Here is a 24,969-nt window from a genome sequence, read left to right on the forward strand (position 1 = left end):
CCCCCATTCCATATGGGTAGGGTCTTCCTCTCACCTTTTCAATCTCTTTGTTTGTGAGTTGTGCCGTCAATTGACCAACCACCCGTTGGGTTGGGTCACACAGTGACACTCGAGTTTCCAAGAAGTGTGCTGGAAATCTGACCTATCATCACATGATCGCTGGTCACTGATGGGTTGGCATGATAACCAGAGGTCTTCAGAGGTTGTCATAGCAAGATTACTATGAGTGCCGCCTGTTGGTCGGCGCTCATAGAAAGTGAGCATTTCTGATCATCGCCTGTATGCAGAAGAGCTGATCGGATTATGGCAGCTTCTAGTTTCCCATGAAGACTATTGAAGCATGTCAAAAGTAAAAAAAAAAAATTTTAAAAATATAAAGAAATAAAAAAATCTAAAAGTTCAAATCACCCCCCTTTCGCCCAATTCAAAATAAAATAATAGAAAAAAAAATCAAACATACACATATTTGGTATCACCACATTCAGAATCGCTCGATGTATCAATATAAAAAATGAAATAACCCGATTGTCAAACGGCGTAATGAGAAAAAAAGTGAAAACGCCAGAATTATGCTTTTTTGGTCGCCGCAACATTGCATTAAAATGCAATCACAGCCGATCGAAAGATCATATCTGGACCAAAATGGTATCTTTAAGAACAGTAGCTTGGCACCCCAAAAATAAGCCCTTACGCAACCCAAGAAACAGTGATAGGCTACGGCTATTGGAAAATTGGATTTATGGAATTATTATCACCACTTAAAAAAGAACCTAGACATGTTTGGTGTCTATGAACTCGCAATGACCTGGAAAATTATAACAGCAGGTCAGTTTTAGCATTTAGTGAACATGGTAAAAAGAAAAAGCCCTCACATGGCCATATTGAACAAAAAAAAAAAAGTTATGGCTCAAGAAAAAAGGGGAGTAAAAAATGAAAATTCATAATCAAAAATACCTCTGGTCATCAAATCATATCAATATTGTTATTATTGTCCATTGAAATACATTAAAGGTAACCTGTCAGCAGATTTTGCCACTATAAGATGTGACCACTGACTTTCAGGGCTTATCTACAGCATTCTATAATGCTGAAGATAATCCCCGTTCTAACCTGGAAGTGAAGAAAAATAAGTTATATTATACTTACCTGGGGGGGCCGTCCTGTGCGGTCGGCCCTCCTGCGTCTTCATCACTCCCTGGCATTGGCGCTCCTGCACCGACGTACTTCTCTTCCCTGCACATGCGCCGCTCCTGTAATGATGAATGCCTGCATGAGATGTTGGCTGGAGAGGATCAGGTCAAAGAGCAGAGTGACCAGTCAATCACTGGCAGAAGACTGATGCTGGGAGAAGAAATTAGCTGGAGAGCTGTAAGTGCAGATCAAACCCCTTATAAAAGAATTTGCCAAAGGATTACGACACAAGGGAAGGCACAGATTTGTAATCAGCATTATATATACCGTATAAACTCGTGTATAAGCCGAAATTTTCAGCACATATTTTTGTGCTGAAAATGCCCCCCTCGGCTTATACACAAGTTATTGTCGATAAAGTTAGCGGGGGGATTGGACCGGTGGAGCACTGCCAGGAGCCGGCGGCTGTGACATCATACTAACCCTCCTCGCGCCGCCTCTGAATGTCCCTGCATCTCCGTTGTCCCAGTGCGCCACCCTTCCTGTGCTGAGTGGTCACATGGTACCGCTCATTACGGTAATGAATATGCATGCCTTTCCACTCCCACTACCTTTATGAGTGGTACCACATGACCGCTGAGCTGCCGCATCAGGGCAACGGAGATGCGGGGACATGCAGCGACGGCGTAAGGAGGGTGAGTATAACGGGGACGACGAGGGGACCCAAGCCAGCCATGCATATAAGGGGAGGATGGGGGAGCCCATCCATGCATACAAGGATGGGATGGGGGATCCCAGCCATGCATACAAGGATGGGACGGGGGAGCCCAGCCATGCATACAATGATGGGACGGAGAGCTCAGCCATGCATACAATGATGGGATGAAGGATCCGAGCCATGCATACAAGATGGAATGGGGGGAAGCCATGCATACAACGAGGGGATCGGGGGAGCCATGCATACAACAGGGGGAGCCCCACAGAGCAGAATAGGATGGGGGAGCCACACATAGCAGGACAGGAATGAGGGGACAATACATACCCAGCTTATAGTTGAGTCAATAAGCTTACCCAATTTTCCGTGGCAAAATTAGGTGCTTTGGCTTATACTCGGGTCGGCTTATACTCGAGTATATATCTTTACCATGCTGATGTTACTTTGGGGTCTAATAACATTCTAAGAGGCACTCTTTAGAATAAAAAAAAATTAAGAATGTGTGTTCAAACATAGAGTGACGTTAACTTTTTTAAAAGTATTTTTATTGCTTTTTATCATCAGCACTATTATTTATCTGTACCTATTCTCAGTGTTATAGATTGGATTAATCACTTCTAGCTGGAAATTCTAATTACTTCCCTCCTTGTGGAAAGTCAAACATGCCAAAAATAACAGACTTGCAATGATATAATACATTCATATCTCATATTATTATACCACGGAAACAAATTTGTGACATTATCATGCATAAACAACTGCTGCAGGATATTGGATGCTTCAAAGACTGAAACTTAATAACATTAAGCCTCATCTCCGCTGGCATTAGAGCACAAACAGCAAGGCCTGAAAAAATACAGCCGTGATTATGAACACGTTAGCACGGGCAATCAGCAGAAGCCTTTAATTCTTGGCCAGAGGTGGAATATTACATCACAGTGAAATTATTAACAAAAAGAGCTATTTGTGTATTCTAAGGACACTCTTGAAATAGAAGACGTAAAAATAGATTCTTCCGAATGTCAGGAGAGATTTCATCTGCATTTCTATTCAAGATAAAATACTGTATAATATAATTCAAATAACCTTGGAGAATACATTGTCATGAAGTTAATTCTCACATTTGAACTAAAGGTTATTGGTAAAGAGGAAACTGGACTCACTTGTCTGACAGCCCATCGGTATTGCATAGATCTAAAGAAATAAAATAAAAATACAAATAATCAATCAAAGCGCAGGTCAAATGTAATGCACAACAGAGAAGCCCTTCAAGGGCAAATTTTAACTTTGACAGATCAAAATAGAGCATATTTCTTTCCCTGCACAGATGTGTTTTAAGGGTATGATAAAAGTCAGAAAGATTTAATGGAAGCACAAGATATAAAAGAGAAAGCATTCTGATTTTTTTTATAGTTTGTCAACAACTTCATCATGGGGAAATAATCCCTTTGAAACATCTTGCAATACTTTTTTATAGATGCAAACAATAAAGTTTGCAAGGAAAAAACTTGATGAAATCACAGATACCAAGTTCAGTATATGGCCGGAGTCACACTAGAGAGGAATACGGACCAGTGTTCCTCTATGGGACAGCTTCCATCTCCGTTTTTTTCCTCGGCCGGTTTCAACGTGAGAGTGAAATCGCAGCATGCGATTGAAACATTTTGCAATACTTTTTTATAGATGCAAACAATAAAGTTTGCAAGGAAAAAAACTTGATGAAATCACAGATACCAAGTTCAGTATATGGCCGGAGTAACACTAGAGAGGAATACGGACCAGTGTTGCTCTATGGGACAGCTTTCATCTCTGTTTTTTTCCTCGGCCGGTTTCAACGTGCGAGTGAAATCGCAGCATGCTGCGATTGTCACTGACACTCAGCCGACTCTCAGCTCACTCGCACCCAGCATATATGTGCGAGTGAGACAACGCACATTACTCGGATATCCTCTGAGTGATGTGCGATATACGCTGGCCCCGGCAATGGAAGAGATGGAGAAAATCATTTCTTCTCCTCCTCCACAGCTGTGCTCCGATACTCTCTGTTCGAGAGGCTCGGAGCACAGACGCATGACACTCGGCTCCTGCTCGCAGCAGATGCCATATGCTCGTCTGACTCCGGCCTATAGGGCAGCTCACATCATCCATTGTTTTCCCGGCCGTATTATACATGCGAGTGAAATCGTGGCATGCTGCGATTTGCACCATATATCGTCCGAGAATCGCCAATGAAAGTCTATGGGTGCGAGAAAAACTCGCACACCACACGTGACATCACATCAGTGTGACATCCGTATGGTATCCGTATGCAATGCGATTTTAACATGAGCTTTTACATAGCAAGAGATGCTGTTGGTAAAAGCTCATGTTAAAATCGAATTGCATACGGATGCCATACGGATGTCACACTGTTACTAGATGCGAAGAAATCACATCCTTGCATTGCAAAAGGATTACATACGGGTCACTGTTCGGGAACATTTGTGCGATTCTCGGCTGTCAAAATCGGACAATTTTTTTTTTCTATACGGCAAGTGTGACTCCAGCCTATTAACCCCTTAAGCCCCGAGGGTGGTTTGTGCGTTAATGACCGGGCAAATTTTTACAATTCTGACCACTGTCCCTTTATGAGGTTATAACTCTGGAACGCTTCAACGGATCCCGGTGATTCTGACACCGTTTTCTCAAGACAGATTGTACTTCATGATAGTGGTAAAATTTATTTGATATTACTTGCGTTTATCTGTGAAAAAAACTGAAATTTGGTGAAAATTTTGAAAATTACACAATTTTCCAACTTTGAATTTTTATGCCCTTAAATCACAGAGATATGTCACACAAAATACTTAATAAGTAACATTTCCCACATGTCTACTTTACATCAGCACAATTTTGGAAACAACTTTTGTTAGGGAGTTATAAGGGTTAAAAGATGACCAGCAATTTCTCATTTTTACAACACCATTTTTTTAGGGACCACATCACATTTAAAGTCATTTTGAGGGGTCTATATGATAGAAAATAATCAAGTGTGACACCATTCTAATAACTGCACCCCTCAAGGTGCTCAAACCTACATTCAAGAAGTTTATTGACCCTTCAGGCGTTTCACAGGAATTTTTGGAATGTTTAAAAAAAATTAACATTTAATTTTTTTTCACAAAAAATGTATTTCAGCTCCAATTTGTTTTATTTTACCAAGGGTAACAGGAGAAAATGGACCCCAAAATTTGTTGTCCAATTTGTCCTGAGTACCCCGAAACCCCATATGTGGGGGTAAACCACTGTTTGGATGCATGGCAGAGCTTGGAAGGGAAGGAGCGCCATTTGACTTTTCAATGCAAAATTGTGTGATTTAATTTAAAAAAAAAAAATATCCACAAAAATTATTTTTAGCCCCCAGTTTTGTATTTTCCCAAGAGTAACAGGAGAAATTGGACCTCAAAAGATGTTGTTAAATTTGTTCTAAGTACGCTGATACCCCATATGTGGGGGGTAGCTACCGTTTGGGCCCATGGCAGAGCTTGGCAGGGAAGGAGCTCCATTTGGAATTCAGACTTATATGGATTGGTCACGTTGCATTTGCAGAGCCCCTAATGTACCTAAACAGTAGAAACCCCACACAATTGAACCCATATTGGAAACTAGACCCCCCAAGGAACTTATCTAGATGTGTGTTAGGAGTCGAGTTCCCGCTTCTGCACAGGGGGAATCTCGAGCCACCTCCGCTGCTGTCTCCCATTCTTGTCCAGCCGCAGTGAAGTCTGCTCAGCAAGGACGTCGGTCCCAGCGTCTTGCTCATTCTCACTCTGTTCTGAGAGTTACTGCTGCTTCTCCAGTCTCTGCTATTAAAGTCTGTGCTGGTCATCAGCGAGCGGACTTCTCTGGGACTAAGTCCTTGTCTGCACGTACTGAGCATGCCCAGCGTAAGGTCTCCCATTGGAGATCGAGGGTCATGTGCTCAGGCTCTGCAGCACATTCCATTGGTCCTTCTTGGCAGGTCCTAGAAGGGCAAAAGTGCTGTGGCCACTTCCTGTGCTGCTGCTATATAAACTGCGCATGACCGCACGGCCATGCGCTAGTATTGTCAAACAATTACTAATGTGTGTATGTTGTGAGTGCAAGTCGTCCTTGGATACCCCTACCCTATAGTATGACTGTTCGCGGAAGGTGTATGGCTGCTACCTAGCGCCCGACTTATCCTACAGCACTAGTCACACATTATAGCGTCCAGTTGCTGTGACCGCCAGTACGGCGCCGTGCACTTCCTCTGTGCTTTCTTTACCCAAGCCTGGGTGGTTAGTGGCGTTCGTCAGTGCGGCACTGCATGCTCTTCTGTTTCATTTCACACCCAGTTGCGGTGTTGCGCCAGCAAGGGTCTAATCGGACTTCAATCCCAGTTGGGGTTGAGTTCGCTGACTACTTGCTCACGCTTTAGGTGCGGTACCGCGGTCCTGTGCCTTAACAGGATTGCATCTTTCACGCTGGGTGAGGTTAACCCACGCGTGTATACTCTAGTGTACCGCCATATAGTCTGCTAATTGCTAGCAGCAGGTTTTCACCTGCACGGTGAACCCCGGACTGCGAACGCATCTATACCATCTGTCTTGGTGCGTTCGGCCAGTCCTAACAATGTGTTGTGAGAACTTTGAACCCCCAAGTGTTTCACTACAGTTAATAACGCTGAGCCGTGAAAATAAAAAATAATTTTTTCCACAAAAATTCCACCCAGTTTTGTATTTTCCCAAGGGTAACAAGAGAATTGGTCCTCAAAAGTTGTTGTCCAACTTGTCCTGAGTACGCTGATACCCTATATGATGGGAAAAACGCCTGTTTGGGTGCACGGGAGAGCTCGAAAGGGAAGGTGCACAGTTTTACTTTTTCAAGGCAGAATTGGCTGGAAATGAGATCGGACGCCATGTCACGTTTGGAGAGCCCTGATGTGCCTAAACAGTGGAAACCCCCAAATCTAACTGAAACCCTAACCCAAACACACCCCTAATCCCAACCACATCCCTACCCCCACCCTAACCACACCCCTAACTCCCACACAACCCTAACCCTAATCCCAACCATAACTCTAACCACACCCCTAACCCTGACACACCCCTAACCCAGGGAGCCCAGGGATTACAGATCATGTCGTAGAAGCATGAACACAACAGGAGACCTGGATACTGTTGCCAACCAATTATTTAATCTGGAAGAGGACTGGAAAATTCCTACGAGATCCAGGCCTTGTTCACTTTCAGAAAAGTAAGCCGGTCAACATTATCGGAGAATAGTCGCATGCGACGGTCTGTTAGTACACCACCTGCGACCTAAAGATGTGTTCCGATAATACACTAGCAGCAGGGCAAGCCAGCACCTCCAATGCATACTGGCTAAGCTCTGGCCATGTATCCAGCTTAGAGACCCAAAACTTGAAGGGGGAAGAGCTGTGTGGGAGAACACTGAGAGAGCAAGACATGTAGTCTGTCACCATCTGACGGAAACGTTGCCTCCTTCTGACTGGAGCCGTCTGTGATGGTGTAGACATTTGTGGCGGGGACACAAAACTTTGCCACATCTGGGACATGCTGGTCTTGCCTTGTGCTGAGGCGCTGCTTCTGCTCCCTCTTTGTGCGGAGCTTCCTCCACTGCCTCGACGCACTGCACTGCTTTGTAAAGCACTAGCAGCACTGCTCTCGGGTGGAATGGAGAACATGATGGAATGCACTAGTGTGTCTTGGTACGCCGCATTTTACGCTCCCGGTTCAACGGTGTTATGAGGCTTTGCAAGTTGTCCCGGTAGCGAGGATCTAGGAGGGTGTACACCCAATAATCAGCCGTGTTGAGAATGTGGGCGATGCGGCAGTCATTTCTCAGGCAATGCAGCATGAAATTAACCATGTGCTGCAGACTTCCAACTGGCCAAGAAACGCTGTCCCCTGCTTGAGGCGTCATCTCTGCCTGCTCTGCATCACCCCACCCTCGCTCTACATACTGACTACTAGAGCATTGTGTACCTCCATTGACTCCTCCTCATCCTCCTCACAAAGTGTCCCCTGCCTAGGCCTTTGTGAGGAACCACGATGCGCAGACTGTCCAGAAGCAGATCGCATTTGTGACTCCTCATCCGCCACCTCTTCCACAACCTCCTCCCTTAGCGCTTGCAGTCTTTTTTCAAGCAAGCAGATAAAGGGGATAGTCATGCTGACTAGTGCATCATCTGCACTCGCCATCCACGTGGAATCATCGAAGGCACACAAAACATGGCAGATGTCCTTCATAGAGGCCCACTCTCTGGTGGTGAAGTGTGAACGACAATCAATCACAGTGAACACAGAAAGAATGGCGCATATAACCCAGTGTGCACGGCAACAGTGGTGGTCAGCCACATACCAATGCAAAGCAAAAAAAGGGGAGAAGCCAGCACTGCTTATGGTCAGAACGCAATAACTGAAGTGCACATGCACACAGAAAGAATGGCGCACATAACCCAGCGTGCGCGGCAACAGTGGTGGTCAGCCACATACCAATTTTATTTGTTTATGGTCTTTCTGTGTTCACTGTGATTGATAGGCTGCTGTGCACACACACAGCAGCCCTGCCTTGCCTCAGGCTCCAGTTAATTGTGCACCTGTGTCTCAGCCTGTCTCACCCTTCAACTTTGGTGCTGGTTTGGCAGTGTGGAAGCCAGATCTGAAATGTCCACACTGGACCTGATCGGCCTTTACCTGCGCTTGCCTTTCCTGGCACCAAGGAAGTGATTCTGAAAATGCTCCAGGTACAGTTCGCATTTAACGTGGTCTTTCTTTTTATACTCTTTATACATTCAGGAGGCCATAATGGCACAACGTAAATAAAATACGTAGAATAGGACTGCCCCATTATGAGAATGCCGTGAAGTGGCGGAGTAGCTCAAAGAATTGATCAATTGTTTGCTAAATGTCTCATATTTGAAATACAGTTAGAATTTATTATGTGCATGTGCACTTCAGTTATTGCGTTCTGACCATAAGCAGTGCTGGCTTCTCCCCTTTTTTTTTTTGCTTTAAACTGGCTTATTGCATTATGGGAACTTCTGATTCTGGTATTTGATATTGTAAAAGTATCGGAACTGAGTATTGGAACTCCGATACCGCGAATATCGGCCGATACCCGATAATGCAGTATCGGAATGCTCAACACTACTGATGATGCTGTATGGCTGCTTGTTTTTTGCCAGACAAGATGACGTTTTCAGCGGTACCATAGTTATTTATATCTGTGTTTTTGATCGTGTGTTATTCCATTTTTTGTTTGGCGGTATGATAATAAAGCGTTATTTTTTGCCTCTTTTTTTTTTCGGTGTTCACTGAAGGGGTAAACTAGTGGGAAAGTTTTATAGGTTGGGTTGTTACGGACGCGCCGATACTAAATATGTGTACTTTTATTGTTTTTTTTAATTTAGATAAAGGAATGTATTTATGGGAACAATATTTTTTTTTCTTTATTTAGGAATTTCTTTTTTTTTTTTTTTTACACATCTAAATTTTTTTTTTTACTTTATAACATTGCCCTGGGGGACATCATGTTATAAGGTCAGATTGCTGATCTGACACTTTGCAATGCACTAGGTCAGATCAGCGATCTAACGTGCACTGTTCCTGGATTACTTGGAAAGCCACCTCCCTGCAGCACCCGGAACTAGCCCTGCGGCCATTTTGGATCCGGGGCCTGCAGGGAGGAGACGCTTGGTACAAGGTGAGCACATTGCCTTGTACCGAGGGTCTCAGGGAAGCACGCAGGGAGCCCCTCCCTCCCCTATGCTTCCCTATGCCCGGAACACTGCGATCATGTTTGATCGCAGTGTGCCGGAGGTTAATGTGCCGGAGGTTAATGTGCCGGGGGCGGTCCGTGACCGCTCCTGGCACATAGTGCCGGATGTCAGCTGACACCCGACCGCGATCGGCCGCACTCCCCCCGTGAGTGCGGCCCATCGCTATGACGTACTATTCTGTCCCTGGGAATTAAGTCCCAGGTCACCTTGATGGGATAGTACATCATATGGGATTAAGGGGTTAAGGATATTCTTTTTTTCTGATGGTTAAACATTAGGGAATAAAAAAGCTGTTTTCCTGAAATAGTAAATGCACATTTATTACTTAAGAAGAGATAATCCGGATGATCTAATGCAGGGGAGGTAAAACTATTTTCAACAGAAAGGGAAGAAAATTGCAATTATTTTTTCCGTAAAATGATTTCGAGTTCATTGTTAGGGCTCGTTCCCACTTGTGGTGTAATTGGAGGCGTGCAATCCGATTAAAAAAATTGGATTGCACTCTGCCAAATGTTAACCTATGGGGCAGCTCACATCTGGTGATTCGGCATGCGACAACAAGCTGTGATTGCATCTATGAATCAGATTGCATGCACCCATATAAGTCTATGGGTACATGTGAAACATCGCACTGCACTTGTATGTCATTGTGCAATTCCCTCGGATAACGGCAATGGAGGAGATGGGGAAATTAATTTCTCCATCTCTTCGGCAGCTGTCCTCTGATTCTCTGATGCGAGAGGTTCGGAACACAGAGCACTGACACTCAGATCACACTCCTAGTTCGTATAGGGAGTGATACGCTAGTGTGTCTCCAACCTAACCTTTATAATCTCAATAATTACAGTGCCCCATAAGAATCACAGCCACAGTGCCCAGGACTGCAGAGCCAGGAATACCTAAATGATCTGTAGACAAACGGCAGACAAAAATACACATGACCCATATTTAGTAGCACCATTTGTAAAGCTGGTACCAAGAATTTCTTTCACTGTATTAAATAGCACTAGTGGTGACTTATTTTTACCCTGTGATTTTGGACCTCAATCTCCTTCCATGAGTGCCGCAGACACTGCTGTCCAATGTACAAACTTATAAAAACGTTGGCACTGTCGAATTCATTGCTAACTTACTCTACAGCCGGAGTACCTAGAGGCTACTGGAGCCAACATTTTTCAATTTTTTGTATAAAACAATTCCATGGCATTCAAGTTTTCTAATAAAGTCTAGCTGAAAAAATTTGGCTTTTTTAGCTTAAAATACATATATTTAGGGTATGTTCCCACGATGAGCTTTTGGTGAGTTTTTTATGTTGCAAATTTTATGCAACATTTCTGCATCTATTAAGTAAATTGGGTTGCTTGTGTTTTTTCATTGCGTTTTTGAGGTTTTTTTACGTGAGTTTTTATTGTGTTTTTGACAATAGCGGTTTTTGTCTTTTCTATGTAAGTCACATTTTAAATAATGCACCGTTGTTTTTGTTACCTCCTGGTATTTGGTTTTCACAAAACTTCATGTGCGGATTACATGCGATCTTAGTACAATTACGCAGCAGAAATGCAGTGAAAACACATTCGTATTTACCTATAGATTTTCTGCATCTAACTCAGTTCTATGGGGAAATTCTACTCATAAAGCTCAGCATACCCACAAACGAAATTGAAATGTTGCGGATTTGAAACGCGCAGCACAGATCAGTTTACGTTGAAAGATACACAGAGGGCATAAGATTTCTATAAATCCCATCCACTTTGCTGGAACTGTAAGACACTGTGTTTTTGATGTAGTGAAAATACGCAGTCAAAAAATCACCAAAAACTCATAGTTGACACACAACGGTAGGCTTTGTTCTGCAATGATTTTTTGGTGACTTTTTTAAGCTATATATTTTTTTTTAAATGCAACCAATTAAAGTAACCTATTTTTAGTTAATGGATATAGGCTTAGTGCAGAAAATCTGCAACAAGAAAAACTCATCAAAAGCTCATCATGGGAACATGGCATTTGGCTTCATTAACACATCCATGTTTAAATATGGACGGTCTGACCGCAGGTCTCCTGAGCGTGACAATTTCTATAAAGCTGTCATGCTCAGGTTAGGAGAACTTCGGCCAGTTTGCGCATTGCAGTCCGATCTCAGACCGATTTGTATGGACATCTGACTGCGCCCTTAATGCTCTAAGGCTGGAGTCACACTCAGAGCAAGACAATACGGGCTGTATATTACGGCCGTAACACGCTGAAAAGCCCCCAAAATAGTGGTCCGTAGCTCCTCCGTAGGCAGGGTGTTTCAGCGTTTTTTGCGCATGGCATCCTCCGTATGTAATCCGTATGGCATCCATACTGCGTGTTTTTCTCGCAGGCTTGCAAAACCAACATAGGGATATACAAGGGATCCATGTATAAAAAAAAATATATACTGTCTATATATATATATATGTCAGTAGACACATATATGTATATACAGTGGGGCAAAAAAGTATTTAGTCAGTCAGCAATAGTGCAAGTACCACCACTTAAAAAGATGAGAGGCGTCTGTAATTTACATCATAGGTAGACCTTAACTATGGGAGACAAACTGAGAAATAAAAATCCAGAAAATCACATTGTCTGTTTTTTTAACATTTTATTTGCATATTATGGTGGAAAATAAGTATTTGGTCAGAAACAAAATTTAAACTCAATACTTTGTAATATATCCTTTGTTGGCAATGACAGAGGTCAAACGTTTTCTGCAAGTCTTCACAAGGTTGCCACACACTGTTGTTGGTATGTTAGCCCATTCCTCCATGCAGATCTCCTCTAGAGCACTGATGTTTTTGGCTTTTCGCTTGGCAACACGGACTTTCAACTCCCTCCAAAGGTTTTCTATAGGGTTGAGATCTGGAGACTGGCTAGGCCACTCCAGGACCTTGAAATGCTTCTTACGAAGCCACTCCTTCATTGCCCTGGCGGTGTGCTTTGGATCATTGTCATGTTGAAAGACCCAGCCACGTTTCATCTTCAATGCCCTTGCTGATGGAAGGAGGTTTGCACTCAAAATCTCACGATACATGGCCCCATTCATTCTTTCATGTACCCGGATCAGTCATCCTGGCCCCTTTGCAGAGAAACAGCCCCAAAGCATGATGTTTCCACCACCATGCTTTACAGTAGGTATGGTGTTTGATGGATGCAACTCAGTATTCTTTTTCCTCCAAACACGACAAGTTGTGTTTCTACCAAACAGTTCCAGTTTGGTTTCATCAGACCATAGGACATTCTCCCAAAACTCCTCTGGATCATCCAAATGCTCTCTAGCAAACTTCAGACGGGCCCGGACATGTACTGGCTTAAGCAGTGGGACACGTCTGGCACGGCAGGATCTGAGTCCATGGTGGCGTAGTGTCTTACTTATGGTAGGCCTTGTTACATTGGTCCCAGCTCTCTGCAGTTCATTCACTAGGTCCCCCCGGGTGGTTCTGGGATTTTTGCTCACCGTTCTTGTGATCATTCTGACCCCACGGGGTGGGATTTTGCATGGAGCCCAAGAGCGAGGGAGATTATCAGTGGTCTTGTATGTCTTCCATTTTCTAATTATTGCTCCCACTGTTGATTTCTTCACTCCAAGCTGGTTGGCTATTGCAGATTCAGTCTTCCCAGCCTGGTGCAGGGCTACAATTTTGTTTCTGGTGTCCTTTGACAGCTCTTTGGTCTTCACCATTGTGGAGTTTGGAGTCAGACTGTTTGAGGGTGTGCACAGGTGTCTTTTTATACTGATAACAAGTTTAAACAGGTGCCATTACTACAGGTAATGAGTGGAGGAAAGAGGAGACTCTTAAAGAAGAAGTTACAGGTCTGTGAGAGCCAGAAATCTTGATTGTTTGTTTCTGACCAAATACTTATTTTCCACCATAATATGCAAATAAATTGTTAAAAAAACAGACAATGTGATTTTCTGGATTTTTTTTTCTCAGTTTGTCTCCCATAGTTGAGGTCTACCTATGATGTAAATTACAGACGCCTCTCATCTTTTTAAGTGGTGGAACTTGCACTATTGCTGACTGACTAAATACTTTTTTGCCCCACTGTATATTATTACTTCATACAGCGCTAGATAGCTTTAAAGCCGGTAATTCAATTGCCGGCTTTTGCTATCTCCTTCCTAAAACCCGACATGATATGAGACCTGGTTTACATACAGTAAACCATCTCATATCACCTTTTTTTTTGCATATTCCACACTACTAATGTTAGTAGTGTGTATATGCAAAATTTGGCCGTTCTAGCTATTTAATTAAAGGGTTAAATTGCGGAAAAAATTGGCGTGGGCTCGCGCGCAATTTTCTCCGCCAGAGTAGTAAAGCCAGTGACTCAGGGCAGATATTAATAGCCTGGAGAGAGTCCATGGTTATTGCCCCACCCCTGGCTAAAAACATCTGCCCCCAGCCAACCCAGAAAAGGCACATCTGGAAGATGCGCCTATTCTGGCACTTGGCCACTCTCTTCCCATTCCCATGTAGCGGTGGGATATGGGGTAATGAAGGGTTAATGTCACCTTGCTATTGTAAGGTGACATTAAGCCAAATTAATAATGGAGAGGCGTCAATTATGACACCTATCCATTATTAATCCAATAGTAGTAAAGGGTTAAAAAATACACAAACACATTATTATAAAGTATTTTAATGAAAAAATAACAAAGGTTGTTGTAATATTTTATTCTACGCTCAATCCACTCACTGAAGACCCTCGATCTGTAATAAAAAAAAAAAAACAACAATATACATACCTTCCGAAGATCTGTAAAGTCCCACGATGTAAATCCATCTGAAGGGGTTAAAATATTTTGCAGCAAGGAGCTCTGCTAATGCAGCGCTGCTCCTTGCTGCAAAACCCCGGAGAATGAAGGTAAAGTAAGTCAATGACCTATATTTACCTTCATTTGCTGTGAGGCGCCCCCTGCTGGTTATTCCTAAATCGTGGGAACTTTCCTAGAAAGCTCCCAGGCTCGAGTTCATAAGAGGTGCCCTCTGCTGGTTGTCCTCATATGAACTCGAGCCTGGGAGCTTTCTAGGAAAGTTCCCATGATCTAGGAACAACCAGCAGAGGGCGCCTCACCGCAAATGAAGGTAAATATAGGTCATTGACCTACTTTACCTTCATTCCCCGGGGTTTTGCAGCCAGAAACAACGCTGCATTAGCAGAGTTCGTGGCTGCAAAATATTTTAACCCCTTCAGATGGATTTACATCGTTGGACGTTACAGATCTGCGGAAGGTATGGATATTGTTGGTTTATTTTTTTTTTTTGTTACAGATCGAGGGTCTTCAGTGATTGGATTGAGCGTAGAATAAAATATTACAACAACCATTGTTTTTATTTCATTAAAATAATTTGTAATAATGTGTTTGTGTTTTTTTTAACCCTTTACTAGTATTGGATTAATAATGGATAGGTGTCATAATTGACGCCTCTCCATTATTAATTTGGCTTAATGTCACCTTACAATAGCAAGGTGGCATTAACCCTTCATTACCCCATATCCCACCGCTACACGGGAATGGGAAGAGAGTGGCCAAGTGCCAGAATAGGCGCATCTTCCAGATGTGCCTTTTCTGGGGTGGCTGGGGGCAGATGTTTTTAGCCAGGGGGGGGGGCAATAACCATGGACCCTCTCCAGGCTATTAATATCTGCCCTGAGTCACTGGCTTTACTACTGTGGCGGAGAAAATAGCGCGGGAGCCCACGCCAATTTTTTCCGCCATTTAATCCTTTAATTTAATAGCTAGAAAGGCCATATTTTGCATATACACACTACTAACATTAGTAGTGTGGAATATGCAAAAAAAAAGGTGATATGAGATGGTTTACTGTATGTAAACCATGTCTCATATCATGTCGGGTTTAGGAAGGAGATAGCAAAAGCCGGCAATCGAATTACCGGCTTTAAAGCTATATAGCGCTCTATGAAGTAATAATATATATACATATATGTGTCTCACTGACATATATATATATATATATATATATATATACCTATTCTATGTGTACACATTTATTCTACCTATTCTATTGTAAGCTGTCAGTGTGATTTTACTGTACACCGCACTGAATTACCGGCTTTTCTCTCTAACACCGCTGCGTATTTCTCGCAAGTCACACTGCTGGTCCGTGTGTAATCCGTATTTTTGGGGCTTCCATAGACTTTCATTGGCTTTTTTTTGCGCAATACGGTGACAAACGCAGCATGCTGCGATTTTCTACGGCCGTAGAAAGCCGTATAATACTGATCAGTAAAATACGGCAGATAGGAGCAGGGGCATAGAGAATAATTGTGCCGTTTGTTTGGCGAGTTTTACGGACGTATTTTCTGCGCTCTTACATCCGTAAAACTCGCTAGTGTGACTCCAGCCTAATTCAACTGACAGCAGATAGACTGCAAAAATATTTTAGTTGTCTGATTCAAGCCTCATATAATTGTTTGCTAACATGTGAGCCCAATTAATTCAACATAAATAACTTTTTTACTTTAATACTTTAGCTTCTCAAATATGTGATGGAACAACCATAATGTTTTTACTGCCAAAATAAGATTGATGATTCAAAATAGTTATTCTCGTCGTAAGTCATATTCAGGGCCAGCTCCAGGTTTTCGAGGGCCCCGGGCGAAAGAGTCTCAGTGGGCCCCCCCCGTTAACACATACCCCGATTTATGATGCACAGATGCGGCAGAGAAATGTATAGTACAATGCCAGATTTCACTTCTTACATGAGTGACAGCTATTGTAAATTCTGCAGTGTATATATACAGGAGGAAAGGTGCTGTGCAGTGTATATATACAGGAGAGGTGCTTTTCTGTTTTGAGTTTTTCTATGAAACAAAGACTTTTCTACATAAACAACGTTGTTTGGTTTTGCGGCCCCAACAGATCTGTGCTACAAAGTAACAGGTGGCTCGGGCATTAATGAGGGACCTGATGCTGAATCCTTTCCACAAACCCTAATGACCCAATTAGTGCCCTGTCATTAGAACCTCATTAAACGCCTCCCTGTCCCGAGCAGTCATGTACAGTATGGGGGGATCCTGCAGCCCACCCCCTGACTGCTCCATACCATACACTGCCCTCTGTCGCGCTCACTATTATCCTGTGCATTTCTCCTTCATCGTTACCCCATGTTACACTTGTCACCCCCCACTACAGAGTAGCAGGGCAGCCAATGTCACCCCCTCCCGGATCCTAATGGCAGCAGGAAATGTCTGCTCCTCTATTGGGTTGGACCCTGATTTAATCAAGGAATAATGTGGATTTGTTGCCGGTGGCTGCAGGGGAAGGGTTAAGTGATGCCATGTCCTTGGTGGGAGCAGTGGCAGCTGCTGGGACCTGGACAGAGACAACCAATGTTGCTGTGACTGCACAGTGTGACCTGGAGGAGAGAAGCTGAGACTCCGGAGCAGAAATCACCCACATGCCAGCACTGGGCAGAGTCCCTCCAGTCACCAGCCTGGGGCCACGGGGCCCCAATGTACAGCCCACAGCTCAGTTTTATCCATGGCAGCAGCTCCCCTTCCTCCTGGCATCTGGTTAACCCCATTTATGCAGGTCGGATTGTTATCTTTAAGGTTCAGCAATAACCTTCATACAGATGGGAAGGGGTTAAGCTTCTTCCTACCCCACTGGTGCAGGTTTGGTGCAGCATGCATGTATTCTGGGTGAGATGGGCGGCTACAGGCTGCACCCCACCAGCTGCTCCTCCAGACATCACCCACATTTTTAGGCAGCGGAGACAGCAGCAGACTGAGCCACAACTGCAACCACTGCTGGATTCCTTTGCACTCACTCAGGTACTAGTAGTACGGAGCTCCAGAATCTGCCTGATAAACTTCAGCACTGTCTGCAGCCACCCAGGGGGGAGAGCAGAGAATGTGCTCTCTCCGCCCACAATGTCACACTGGCTGCCTTCTGTTAACCCCTATGTGTGCCTGCCTGGCTGCACTGACTGAGTGAGAAGATGCTTGTGTCAGAGCTGGCACATAGGGGTTAAGAGAACGCAGCCAGCATGACTTTGTGGGGGGAGAGAGCATGTTATCTCTTGCTCTGCTCTCCCAGCTGTATCTATGACAGCGTGAGTGGCCCCCCCCCTCTCCCCAGGGCCCCGGCATTTGCCCGCTGTGCCGGGTGCTGACGCCGGCCCTGGTCATATTAATCTCATTTACACCAGAGTACATGTGTTTGGTTATAAATCTATGTAGCGCTCTTATAATAATCTTAAGAAAAATTTACAAAAGTTTATAAAAAAGAATGAATATTTAATCTATATAATTTGGCGGCAAATCAAGGGGCCAATGTAACAAATATACATAGAAATGGTAGTCATAAATTGCATGAACATGCTAAACCTCTAAATATATATGACCACACATGTATATAAAAAATGACATATATATAATAAAATATAAAATATTTAGAAGATAAAAGTGGTGATATCAACAAGGTAAAAGTTTTTTCCCAAAAAAGTATGCAAAAAGAAATGTCATGCACAAATAACAGTTTGCAATTGAGTACACAAAATATGTATAATAGGGGCAGTCTAGTGGAAATTATATGATATGATGCCCACCATACAAAAATAAGATTAACACCAGCAAGAGTGAATAAAGTGAACGTAGTGCTTATAAATATATACCACAGAATACGCCGCACACTGTATATCATAGTAGTATCACGCCTAACAATACATTATATACACCACACAGAGGTAAAATTAGCCTGAGCCAAGGTAAGTAAAGTGAGCATGGCACATATGGTAATCACTGTATAAGTGACATATCATATATTATAGCAATGTCATACTTGACAAAAGTAACACAATTAACCTGTGTATGAAGTGTGCATGATGAGTATTTCCTTTTTAAGCTCTGATGGGCCCCTGGAATAAGCCATGGCGAAATGTGTGTGGGGCATTAAAGGGGTAAAATGCTGTCACGGATGTGTCAGAGGCTGCAGACCGTTGGACTGCGCATGTCTTCATCAATGGATATTGATATGGGTAAGAGTAAATAATGGAAACACTAGCTCCCCTATTGCATGGGTTCTATTATTTGGTCACTGACCTATTTAAATTTTGGGACATCCGCATTATTATACCTATGTGGTAGTAGTGAGCTTTCCCCCCTTAACATTGGTTACTGCACTGTCTCTCTCTCTCTCTCTCTATATATATATAGTTTTGTAAGGGGGTTTGTTTGACTGTTTGTATATTCTTTCCCAGATCCAATGTCTGTGATGTGACACTTTCTGCTGGTGCACCTGTATTCCATATTCAAATAGCTCTGCTTTGATACTCATGTTTTAATATATGTGATTGACTGCATGTTACTATTTATCCTTTTTTATTAAAATATATCTTTTTAATCGTATTGCAACTTCTTGTGGTTGATATGCTCCAGTTTTTTGTACCTTCTCTGTCTGCAGAAGGTCTCGATTGTTGGCCACCTCCTCCGGTGCTAATGATCACACCTGGACCTGGGTGTTTATAACTCCCTAGTTCTTGTTGGGAGGTGCGGGTGTTATTTCCATTCCTCCCTTGTGAATGTTTGGAGCTGTAGCAGTCTGCTAGCATCCTCTTAGAGTTTGGAGGGCGTTGGCATTTGTCTCTGAGTCTACTTAAGCTAAGTTTCCCCCTTGTTTCATTTAACCTTGCTGTCTTTAGTGTTGGTGGGAATGACTAGCACTCATTCTCCCCACCCCGCTGAAGGGCTTATCACCAGGGTCTCATAGGGATTAGTTATCCTGCTCAGCGATAGGTGCAGAACCTAGTTAGGGTCTTAAGGCAGACAGGGTTACGTTAGTTCTGCCTAGGGGTCTCCACTCCCTGCTTCCCTGGCGTTGGGCTCCCCTTCCCCTTATCCCTTTGTGTTGCACTTAGTCTGTCTTATACCTTGTGTGACAAATGCATCATGCCCACTTCATACACTGGTTAATTGTGTTACTTTTGTCAAGTATGACACTGCAATAATATATGATGTGTAACTTATACAGTGATTACCATATGCATTATACTCACTTTACTTACCTTCTATATATAGCTTATTTTCTTTATATTTTATGTTATTTTACAATAAGTTATTTTTTATATATGTAACATAGTAACATAGTTAACAAGGCCGAAAAAAGACATTTGTCCATTCAGTTTAGCCTATATTCTGTCAGAATAAATCCCTAGATCTATGTCCTTCTAAAGAACCTAATAACTGTAAGACACAATATTGTTCTGCTCCAGGAAGACATGCAGGCCTCTCTTGAACCTCTTGACTAAGTTCACCATCACCACCTCCTCAGGCAAGGCATTCCAGATTCTTAATGCCCTAACAGTAAAGAATCCTCTTCTATGTTGGTGGAAAAACCTTCTCTCCTCCAGGCGCAGAGAATGCCCCCTTGTGACCATCACCTTCCTTGGTATAAACAGATCCTCAGAGAGATATTTGTATTGTCCCCTTAAATACTTATAAATGGTTATTAGATCGCCCCTCTAATTCATTTCCTTTGTATTTTAGCCAAAAAAATATTTTGTCATATTTGACATTTTAAAAATTACAAAAAGGAAAATTGGTCTATGCAAAAGTTTGGGCACAATTGAATATTTGTGTGCTCAGATAACTTTGACCAAGGTTTCAGACCTTAATTAGCCTGTTAGGGTTATGGCTTGTTCACGATCATGGTTAGGAAAGGCCAGGCGATGCAAAAGTCCCAGCTTTTTAAAAATCTAGTAACCTTGTGTCAATAAACAGCAGCCATGGGTTCTTCTAAACAGCTGCCTAGCTCTCTGAAAATGAACATGGTGGAGGCCCACAAAGCAGGAGAAGGCTGTAAGAAGACAGCAAAGCATTTTCAAGTTGCCCTTTCCTCAGTTTTAAATGTTATTAAGAAATAGCAGTTAACAGGAACAGTGGGGATCAAGATTAGGTCTGGAAGACTAAGCAAAATTTCAGTGAGAGCTGCTCGTTAGATTGCTAGAGAGGCAAATCAGAACCCCCGCACGACTACAAAAGACCTTCAGAAAGATTTAGCAGACTCTGGAGTTGTGGTACATCATACTGTCCAGACAACTGCACAAATATCACCTTCATGGAAGAGTCATCAGAAGGAAACTTCTCCTGCATCCTCACCATAAAATTCAGCATCAGAAGTATGCAAACAAACATCTAACCAAGCCTGACACATTTTGGAAAAAAGTCCTGTGGACCGGAGAGGTTAAAATCGAACTCTTTGGCAATAATGATCAAAAGTATGTATGAAGAAAAAAAGGACACAGAATTTCAGGAAAAGAACATCTCACCAACCATTAAGCCAGGGGGTGGATCAATCATGTTTTGGGGTTCTACTGCTGTCAAAGGCACAGCGAACATTTCACAGGCAGAGGGAAGAATGGATCCAATGAATTTTCAACAAATTCTTGATGCAAACATAACACCATCTATAAAAAAGCAGAAGTTGAAAATAAGATGGCTTCTACAAATGGATAATGATCATAAACAAACTAATTTTCCAAGGAACAATGAGTGAAAATCCCTCAAAAAAGGATTGAAAGACTTGACTGACTACAAAACCACATGTTAACTTTACATCAGAACATTTTTGGAACCAAATTTTTTTTTGTTAGGGAGTTATAAGGGTTAAAAGTTGATCAGCGACTTCTCATTTTTACAACACCATTTTTGTTAGGGACCACATCACATTTTAATTCACTTTGAGGGGTCTATATGATAGAAAATACCCAAAAGTGACACCATTCTAAAAACTGCACCACTCAGGGTGCTCAAAACCACATTCAAGTTTATTAACCCTTCAGGTGCTTCACAGGAATTTTTGGAATGTTTTAAAAAATGAACATTTAACTTTTTTCACAAAAATATTAAATCAGATCCAATTTGTTTTATTTTACCAAGGGTAACAGAAAAAATTGGATATCAAAACTTTTTGTACAATTTGTCGTGATTACACTGATGCCCCATATGTGGGAGTAAACCACTGTTTGGGTGCATGGCAGAGCTCAGAAGGGAAGGAATGCCATTTAACTTTTCAATGCAAAATTGTGTGGAGATCGGATGCCGTGTCGCATTTGGAGAGCCCCTGATGTGACTAAACAATGGAAACCCCCCAAAAGTGACACTATTTTGGAAAGTAAACCCCCTAAGGAACTCATCTAGATGTGTGGTGAGCACTTTGAACCTCCAAGTGCTTCACAGAAGTTTATAATGTAGGGCCGTAAAAATATAAAAATCATATTTTTTCACAAAAATGATTTTTTGCCCCAAATTTTTTATTTTCCCAAGGGTAACAGGAGAAATTCGACCCCATAAGTTGTTGTGCAATTTGTCCTGAGTATGCTGATATCCCATATGTATGGGTAAATCACTTTTTGGGTGCATGGCAGAGCTTGGAAGGGAAGGAGTGCCGTTTGACTTTTCAATGGAAAATTGGGTGGAATTGAGATTGAACGCCATGTCGCGTTTGGAGAGCCCCTGATGTGCCTTAACAGTGGAAAACCTCCACAAGTGACACCATTTTGGAAAGTAGACCCCCTAAGGAACTTATCTAGATTTGTGGTGAGCACTTTGAACTCCCAAGTGCTTCACAGAAGTTTATAATGTAAAGCCGTAAAAATAAAAAATCATATTTTTTTTTCACAAAAATCATATTTCGCCCCCAATTTTTTATTTTCGCAAGGGTAACAAGGGAAATTGGACCTCAAACGTTGTTGCTCAATTTGTCCTGAGTAGAGTTGAGCGACCTTGACCTTTTTAGAGTCGAGCCGGGTTTCGCGAAACCCGACTATCTCAAAAGTCGGGTCGAGTGAAATCGGCCGATTATGACGTAAAGTCGGGATCGACCGAAACACGAAACCCAATGCAAGTCAATGGGGCAGCATAGTCGGCAGTGAGTGGGGGCCAGGAAAACACCTAGAGTGCCCATTTTAATGTCAAAACCATCCATTCTTCTTAATGAAGCTTGTCAAGCGTAATTTACCTTATAATAATTGGAAGGCATTTGAAATTGGGGGTCATTTGGCTAAAGTTGTGGTGGGTAGGGCTGGTTCAAGTAATTAGTGGGCCCAGGAAATCTGGACCACGTCACGGCAGTGGAGCAGGGAGAGGTAAGTATTTCAACTTTGCAAGTGCTGTGAACCTGAGCAAGCAGGGGGGGCCCACTCGTTGGCATTGGCACTGGCACAGGGCCCCTCAAAGTACAGCGGTGTGTTTGCACGGCGGGGGCGCCTCCCACCGGCAGCAACACTTTTGCGTACTATGAGAGGCCCTGTGCCAGTGACGTCGCCAACTAGTATTCCTCCCCCCACCTGATGAAGGAACCTGCACTTTCATCTGCACCTTCCTCTTTGTCCCCGTGTAAGGTGGTATGGTATGCGGGAAGAGCAACCTGACTTTCAGCAGGGTCACAATGTTGTTGTGTAGCGTGCACGGGGAATGTTGCGTTATGGGTCAATGTACCAGCAGACTCATCTATCACTGGCTGGGCAATGGGCAGGATGAGGAGGAAACACAGATATAGGCCCAAATAATAAAGTGGGCTAAATGCAGTTCAAAATTGGTAACACAGGAATAACCAGGGGGCATTGCAGTGGAGGACAACTGGAATGAGAGGCTGACACAGAGAGTAGGCCCAAATCAGTAAGTAGTCGAAATGCAGTTCAAAACCGTAGTAAACAGGCGGCACAGCTTTGTTCAGTGGAGGAGAACAGCAAGGAGTGGCAGACACCGATAGTAGGCCCCAACCCAACTAGTAGGCCAAATGCAGTCTAACATTAACAACTACTTAACGAGCGCCTGAAAACGGAATTTCAGGACAGGAAACCAGGAGAACAGCAAGGAGCGGCAGACACTGTTAGTAGGCCCCAAACCAACTAGTACGCCAAATGCAGTTGTTCCATTTAACCACAATTTAACGAGAGCCTGAAGATAGAAGCTCAGGAAAGGCAACCTGGAGAACACCTTGGAGTGGAACACACCATCTCTCTCCACCCCATACCCATTTTGTAGGCCTAATGCTGTGTAGTTTTCTACAACTACTAAACGAGAGTCGGAAGACCGAAGCAATGGCAAGGCAACCTGGGGAACACCTTGGAGTGTAACACACCATATCTCTCCACCCGATACCCATTTTGTAGGCCTAATGCAGTGTAGTTTTCTACAACTACTAAACGAGAGTCGGAAGATCGAAGCAATGGCGAGGAAACCTGGAGAACACCTTGGAGTGTAACACACCATCTCTCTCCACCCCATACCCATTTTGTAGGCCTAATGCTGTGTAGTTTTCTACAACTACTAAACGAGAGTCGGAAGACCGAAGCAATGGCAAGGCAACCTGGGGAACACCTTGGAGTGTAACACACCATCTCTCTCCACCCGATACCCATTTTGTAGGCCTAATGCAGTGTAGTTTTCTACAACTACTAAACGAGAGTCGAAAGACCGAAGCAATGGCAAGGCAACCTGGGGAACACCTTGGAGTGTAACACACCATCTCTCTCCACCCGATACCCATTTTGTAGGCCTAATGCAGTGTAGTTTTCTACAACTACTAAACGAGAGTCGGAAGATCAAAGCAATGGCGAGGAAACCTGGAGAACACCTTGGAGTGGAACACACCATCTCTCTACACCCCATACCCAATTTGTAGGCCTAATGCAGTGTAGTTTCCAAGAACTACTAAACGAGAGTCGGAAGATCGAAGCTCAGGAAAGGCAACCTGGAGAACACCTTGGAGTGGAACACACCATCTCTCTACACCCGATACCCATTTTGTAGGCCTAATGCAGTGTAGTTTTCTACAACTACTAAACGAGAGTCGGAAGATCGAAGCAATGGCGAGGAAACCTGGAGAACACCTTGGAGTGTAACACACCATCTCTCTCCACCCCATACCCATTTTGTAGGCCTAATGCTGTGTAGTTTTCTACAACTACTAAACGAGAGTCGGAAGACCGAAGCAATGGCAAGGCAACCTGGGGAACACCTTGGAGTGTTACACACCATCTCTCTCCACCCGATACCCATTTTGTAGGCCTAATGCAGTGTAGTTTTCTACAACTACTAAACGAGAGTCGGAAGACCGAAGCAATGGCAAGGCAACCTGGGGAACACCTTGGAGTGTAACACACCATCTCTCTCCACCCGATACCCATTTTGTAGGCCTAATGCAGTGTAGTTTTCTACAACTACTAAACGAGAGTCGGAAGATCGAAGCAATGGCGAGGAAACCTGGAGAACACCTTGGAGTGGAACACACCATCTCTCTACACCCCATACCCAATTTGTAGGC

This window comes from Ranitomeya imitator, chromosome 1 (genome assembly GCF_032444005.1).
Source record: "Ranitomeya imitator isolate aRanImi1 chromosome 1, aRanImi1.pri, whole genome shotgun sequence".
Lineage (NCBI taxonomy): Eukaryota > Metazoa > Chordata > Amphibia > Anura > Dendrobatidae > Ranitomeya > Ranitomeya imitator.